The 7,715-nt window shown below is 41.1% G+C and overlaps 1 long non-coding RNA gene across 1 annotated transcript; it reads right to left on the reverse strand.

Annotated features, from left to right (window-relative positions):
* Positions 1-383: 383 nt before the first annotated feature.
* Positions 384-5,604, reverse strand: LOC139176270 (uncharacterized). The gene is made up of 3 exons (XR_011560684.1): positions 5,518-5,604; positions 5,038-5,208; positions 384-660 (listed from the first exon to the last, which is right to left on the reverse strand). It is a non-coding gene; the product is annotated as an uncharacterized lncRNA (long non-coding RNA).
* Positions 5,605-7,715: the final 2,111 nt, after the last annotated feature.

Consider the following 7,715-nt stretch of genomic DNA (forward strand, 5'->3'; position numbering starts at 1 on the left):
GTGCCACGGAAAGATGAAGACAGAGATCTGGGCGATGGAAATACAAGCCAAAGATCACCAGCAAACCACCAGAAGCCAGGGAGGAGGCACGGGACTCCCTCGCAAACTTCAGGAGCAACCAACCCCACTGACACCGTAATCTGGGACTTCTGGCCTCCAGAGCTGTGAGACAATGCATTTCTGTTGTTTAAGACACCCAGTTTGTTGCACTTTGACATGGCTTCTTTAGGAAACGAATACCCCACACCTCCTCTAAAGAACCTGCCAACCCTGCGTCAACATTTACAAGGGCCTGACAAAGAGCTGGAACTCAGAATACAGATGATGTTCAAGTTGGGCTCTGTTTAATAAAATTGCAATAAGATCTGCTGAAATTCCTGAGGCTTTTATTTTCCCTCTTGAGCTCAAAGTAAACCATGTTTGGAAAACTAAGAAACTCAAAAATGAGCTGTCTTCTTTGGGAAATACTTGTACTCATTCAGAGGAGGGTAAATGGGATGGTGTGCGTTAGCAATAGTGGAGACAGTCAGATCGCGTCAAGAAATACCGGACCGAGCCGTGGCAGAGAAGAGGGCCAGGTGTTTGCCCAGCAGGACTGCTCTGTGGGGTCGAGACGTAAAATGCGACGGTGGTGGCCAGTATCTGGCACGGAATGCATGTCTGAAAAGAAAGAGGAAACCATGGTAGTCTGAGCCTGAGTAGCTTATCACTGAGTTTTATATAAAACTTCAATTAATTTTAACCAATCCGTTTTCTAAGAATTAAAAGGGTTAGTCAAAGTGCTATTTGACAAGACATTTTTAAGAAATTGCTTTTTCCTAAGATACCGATCCTTGCAAATATTTAAACATGTTGTTACATTTCTCTATGAGTTCTAACAGGGTCAAATATTTTCCCTCTAATGGGAATGTTTTCTGTGCCAATAGCGTAAATGCCGTCTTTAAATTGTATTTGCTGGCTTTTACTTTTAGGGAGTGTCATTAACACTCTGCCATTTCCCCAAATTTTCTGATGTACTATATTGAGAAAACACTTTATTTGTAAACTCTGGAAAGTGAAGAAATACTATGGACAGAAGAGCAGCTTCTGTTTTGTCCAGACTTCTAGGAAGCTCCAAGCTAAATTAAATGTTCAATATCAACAATTAAATTTTTTGCTTCCTCTACTTTTTTTTGAGTTCATGATTTTTATTTTCTACTTCAATGTTAAATGCCTCATTTTTTCATTAGCAGCATGATTTTTATTTTCCACTTCTATTTTAATGTCCTATTTTATCATTAGCTCTCTGAAGTTAGTCTTCAATCTCTTTACTGAGCTCCAAATAGCAAATATCCAGCTTTTTAGGACATATATCTGTCCAGTCTGGATATCTCACAGAAGCTCAAGACTACATTCAAACTCATGCTTTTATTTTTCCTTCTAAAACAGAGCGCACATTCTGCTTTTCTGTCTTGGTGATCGTCATCACCAGTTTCAGTCATTTCCCTCTTTTTAACTACCCACACTCACTCCATTACTATCCTGTTGAATCTGACTGTTTCTCACATCAGTTTCTGGGCTGCATCTATCTTTATTCAGGACTCCCTGGGTCACCATATTGCTTCCTAATACGTTTCCCTTCCATTAAGTTTATTCTTTAAAAAATTAAATAATGTCACTCACTATTAAGAATTCTTCCGGGCTTGTTCTCTTTGTGAGGATGGACTTAGGCTCCTTTAGCATGGCACACAAGGTCACCTCTCCAGCTTAGTATGGTACCCAGGCTCACCTCCTCAGCCTCAGGACCTCCAGGTGAGTCACATGCTCACCTCCATAGCATCAGGTCTCTTAGCACGGGACTCAGGCTCACCTATCCAGCTTCAGGCTGCACACATTCACACCTCTGCTGGCTCAGTTTCACTTCATTTTAGACTTATAATTTATGTCCCAGATATTTTTGAATCACCTCCAAGTTCACAATGAGACTCTATCTCAAATATACAAAATCTCTGAGCCTCCCTCTTCAGGGTCAGTATTACTACTGTTAACTATCTCAACAGCTGGCTCAACCAGAAACAACAGTGTCTCCACAAAATCAAGGGTCAGAAGAAAAATTAACTTCAGGCCTTTGGACTTGCTGATTTCTTTTCCTTGAACAGCATTTTCAAACCCAGTTCACCTAGATAATTCTTCTTTGTTCTCTGAGACTCAGTGCAAGCATCTCTTCCTCTACAAAAGTTTTTGCTATTTCTTGTTTCTCTTTAGGAGCTGTAGCTTCTGGCCTGTGTGCCTCCAATGTATCTTTTACATGCTCCTACTAGAGCTCCTACATGTATGTAACTGTATGTTACCTTATCTCTACTTAACCATCACCATGAACACACTAAATTTTAAGTTCCTTGCCTTGAAAGCAAGAACGATTTTGCATCACTTCTATCCCCAGAATCCAGAACAGTGATATCACATAATGTGAATTCAGTAGAAAGTTTTCCCAGGAAATGAACAAATGAGAACCTTCCTGGAATTATATGAGATATAATAGCTAAATAAAAAGGTCAGTTCAGTTCAGTCACTCAGTCATGTCCCACTCTTTGTGACCCCATGGACTGTAGCACGCCAGGCTTCCCTGTCTATCAACAGCTCCCAGAGCTTGTTCAAACTCATGTCCATCAATAGCCTTTAAAATATAAGGCCATACCTGGTACAAGTGATCTACTTACTACTGATCTACTTTATTGCAAAGTAATATGTGCCCACGAATATGCCTACTACTAACACCATGGGGTTCCCTATGTAAACTGCATGCAATTAACTAAAATAGGTTTCACTTTCTATACAGCAAAGCCTTAGAGTAAATCACTGGCTGTAAAGACAAGGTCTCTATGCCTCAGAGAAGTTTATATCTAGATATAAGATATAACTCTATTCTACAGATAAAGAAAATGAGACATTGAAAGAATAAATAACTTGTACAAGGTCACTCAGGGAATAAGCGTAGGAATAAGATTCAAATGTGGGCAGTCTGCCTCCCGATTCAGACTACTTTCCACTTCTATGGACTATAAGATATTACAGGGAAATCTTAAAACATAACATCGTCTTTAGCTCAAAGTTGTACTGTATGAGAGCTACAGGAAGCCAGAGAAGTAGATGGAACACTGCATCGTGGAAGAGCTAGTATTTAAGTTGGTCTGAGCAAATCGGTTCCAACATACAAAGGAAAAGGAAAGGTATTCTCAGAAGGGGACATAGCATAAACTAAGGCTCATGCTCAGGCAAATCTTGCAAAACGTAACAAGAGTACTAAGTAGAAAGCTATTAATTATTCAGAGACAGTAAGTGCTAAATAGTCTTAATCTATTTTCTCCCAGTTTTATTTTTCTTTTAAATGCCAAGTTTTCGTGTTATTTTTCCAAACTGAGATTAGACCATATGCACAATATTGAATCCTACTTTTCTTTAACTTGTGTACTATCATAAGCATTTTCTTCTTATTATAAACTATTTGTAAGTATTATTTTTAATAGCCACCTGATCATTAAATGGATATATGATAATGTAATTAAACTTTTTCCTGTTGTTGAATGCTTAAAGTCCTGTACTATTTGTTTGGATTGGAAATGATGCGACTAAGAACATCTTTGTCCATAAAGTTTTTACATATTTACTCTTATATCCTTGTGGTACAATTACACAAGTGAAACAAATTCTCTTAAATTACACAAGTGGAATTCCTAGGTCTAAAGTACTATTATTTTACTGTTTTCCCCTCATGCTGCTGCTAAGTCGCTTCAGTCGTGTCCGACTCTGTGTGACCCCATAGGCGGCAGCCCACCAGGCTCCCCCATCCCCGGGATTCTCCAGGCAGGAACACTGGAGTGGGTTGCCATTTCCTTCTCCAATGCAGGAAAGTGAAAGTGAAAGTGAAGTCGCTCAGTCGTGTCTGACTCTGTGCGACCCCACCGACTGCAGCCCACCAGGCTCCTCCATCCATGGGATTTTCCAGGCAAGAGTACTGAAGTGGGGTGCCATTGCCTTCTCCATTTTCCCCTCACATAACTAGACTAATACTTGCTGGAAATAAGGGATCAGAGTTAAATGAATTAAAGTTGCTGTCCTCAGGAACTGACTTTCTAGAGGAAAAACAAATAAATAAACATAGACAAATAAACAAAATCCAGTTGGGAAAATGTCTTAATTGAAAGAAGTATAAGCAAAAGCCATGGGACCAAGTGAAATGAACAACATCTCTGCTGGGAAACTATGGAACAGTGTCAGAAGGAAGTGACTTCTGAAATATATTCTTATCAGCTTAATCTGAGCCTGATTTGGGGGAGACAAATGTAATGTCTGATCAAGTTATTTCAGAACCATTAGGAGATTTGAAGCTAGTGCTACCAACCCAGAAGGAGTCTGACGATTATATATTTTTTAAGATGCATTTGCCTGCATTATTAACTACATTTCATCATAACTATTAACTCATATAACCAAATTACTAGATGCAAAATTGAGGAAGCTCAGTGCTTTGCTGGCTTCACTCAACTCTGTATCATTTGGGGAAAAGTGAAAGAAACAGGAAAGAAACAAGAAATTGTTTGTGTTTTGGATGATTCTGGAAAGAGCACCTTGTTATAAACCACAGAGAAAAGAGAGGGGGAAGCACCAGCTTTCCTAGGTCTCTTTCCTTCATGCTCACCCTCTAGGCCAGAGGTTTCCAGACTCAGTTTATGGCCTTCTTAGTGTCTCAGTAATTGCTTTCATGGCATCCCTAAGCCAGAGGAAATAGCTAACTGTTCCATTTATCAAGCAGTTAGATTAAATACATACCTAACTAAAGTTAGGTTAAATACTTAATGATATTTAATGTCCTAAAAACATAGTAGCCATTTGAAAAATAATGCACATTAATTGAAAGAAAAAATTATTTGCACTTTATTCTTAGATAACTGCAGTCACTTGCAAAGAAGACCTGTGCAGAATTCTCAAACCTTGGAATCAGATCAAATATCACCACTCTTGCCTCTTGATCTGCATCGATCTTAACATAATACTTACCTTTTATCATAACGGCTGCCATAAACACAACTTCACAAAGATACGATAGCGCCTTGCTGATGGGAATGTAAAGTGGGGCGGCTGCTGTGGAAACCAACGTGGTGGTTGCTCAAAAAAACGAAACCCAGAATTACTGCCACGTGATCCAGTGATTCTGCTTTGGGGTGTCTGCTTGAAAGAATTGAAAGCAGGGATTTGAACAGAAATATATATATCAATGGTTCAAAGCAGCATTATTCACAACAGCCAAAAGGTAGAAACAGCCTAAGTATCATTGACAAATGAGTCAAGAAAATGTGGTGTATATACATATGTGTGTGTGTGTGTGTATAATATATATAGAGAGAGACAGAGAGAGAGAATATTATTGACCCCAGAAAGAAACGCCAATGCACACTGCAACATGGATGAACCTGAAGACATTGTTGAAAGTGAAATAAACCAGGCACAAAAGAACAACTGTTGCATGATTCCACTTACCAGCTGAGCCACAAGGGAAGCTCCATGATGTACCAGCAGTCCTCAGATTCATAGAGACAGACAGTAGAGTGGTGGCTGCCAGGAGCTGAAGGGAGGGGAGAACGGGGAACTGATGTTTAGTGGTACAGAGTTCAGTTTGGGATGATGAACAAGTTCTCAAGATGGATAGTGGGCATTTTGCACAAAATCTTGGACTGCAAGGAGATCCAAACAGTCCATCCTAAAGGAGATCAGCCCTGGGTGTTCATGGGAAGGACTGATGCTAAAGCTGAAACTCCAATACTTTGGCCACCTGATGTGAAGAACTGACTCATTGGAAAAGACCCTGATGCTGGGAAAGATTGAGGGCAGGAGGAGAAGGGGACGACAGAGGAGGAGATGGTTGGATGGCATCACCGACTCAATGGACGTGGGTTTGGGTGGACTCTAGGAGTTGGGGATGGACAGGGAGGCCTGGCGTGCTGCGGTTCATGGGGTCACAAAAAGTCGGACACAACTGAGCAACTGAACCAAACCGAACCGAACTGAACTGGCACAAAAACATGGCTGTACTTAATTCTATTGAACCGTACACTTAAAAATGGTTAAAAGAGTATATTTTATGTGCATTTCACTGCAATAAAAACGCCCCCCAAAAAAAGAAAATGTGATGCCATCAGAAGAAATGCAGTACTGTCGAATGCTGGAGCACAAGCAACCTGGAGCTGATAGCTTGCCTAGGGTCTGACCACGCTGACTTTCATTGCATTTCCTCAAAAATTTAAAACATTCAGTGAGTGAGTTTGGGGCCATATTCTGGGATGCCTTGGCAGCTTTTACAAACATCTATATAGGTCACGTTCTCTACCTTAACACTTATCCCTTCTCCTCTGGGTAGTTGTAGACAAAAGGGCATGGAAGGAAGCCACACAGCTGTTTCACCCCTGACTAGCTCTGTGCTCTTAATACAACCACCTCTCTCACCCAGAGCTCCCTCCTTCAATGAAGATAAGACTTTCCAAAACGCTTTACAAAAATCTAAAACTATCTTGTTACCAAATAAAAGCTGTATTGTTACCAAATAAAAGCTATATTAAATCACCATGTAAAAGCTATATTAAGTTCTATATCTTAATACCACTCATGGGACACAGAAAAAGCAGGGTTCTTCTACCGTGCTTTTGTGGAAATCCTCAAAACGGTGATGTAGATCCTGCCCAGTGGAGTCAGGCAGGCAGGCCGCCCTCCCCACACTGCTCACCGCCTTCATCTCCCTGACTCTCTACTCCTGTCATCTTCAGCTTCTCTCTGTTCCAAACTCATCCTCAACTTCCCTCTCTAAGCCTTTCCCCATGCTCCGCCTCCTACCTAAAAATTTGTCCCCATTCCCCCCTCTGTTTACCTAAGAAATCCCTGCTTATTCTTTCATCCCCCACCTGTCCCTGTCGTTGGGAAGCCTTCCCTGATGTCCTAGACTAAGCATCTGGGATCGCTTCTTTGTGACTGTTGTATGATGTCTTCCTCTCCAGCCTATGAGCTCTTTGAGGGCAGACACTACACCCATCCTTCCCTCCACTGGGTCCTCAGTGGCCTGACACGGTTCCTGGAATATAGTAGCTGCTCAATTAATTTTAGGAGTTCCTCATTCACCAGAAATGTCGAGATTCATACAACTGAAGCTGAGACAAAGGAAAGCAACTGACTGTTGCCGTGAGTTGACTTTATTCCTCATTCATCTGAAGGCTATTTTTTTTTTCTTTCTCTCCTTTTTCTCTTTCTTAATATTCCCTTCTCTCTCCTTTCTGGCTCTTAGTACTCTCATACCAGTGCATGCTAAGTCACTTCAGTCGTGTCCAACTCTCTGCCACCCCAAGGACTGTAACCCACCAGGCTCTTCTGTCCATGGAATTCTCCAGCAAGAATAATACTGGAGTGGGTTACCATGCCCACTGCAGATCTTTCTGGCTCTTAGTACTCTCATACCAGAGACTGAGAAAAAAGTGCTATTCTGGGAATCTGAAGGGGACAGGAGGGAGGAGCTTTTCTTTCTTTTGGGACACAAAAGGAAGAGAATTCCTGTATTTAAAAGGTGTCTTTGGACAAGTACAAAATTCGGCCATCTCTCCTCTTCTCCCAAAGTGTAAGCAAGTCTCTGCCTCCTTTTTGTGTTAATATCCACGCAAAGAGATCTTCAGAAGCAGTTGGGGGGAAGGGAGGTT

This window comes from Bos indicus, chromosome 16 (assembly GCF_029378745.1).
Source record: "Bos indicus isolate NIAB-ARS_2022 breed Sahiwal x Tharparkar chromosome 16, NIAB-ARS_B.indTharparkar_mat_pri_1.0, whole genome shotgun sequence".
Classification (NCBI taxonomy): Eukaryota; Metazoa; Chordata; class Mammalia; order Artiodactyla; family Bovidae; genus Bos; species Bos indicus.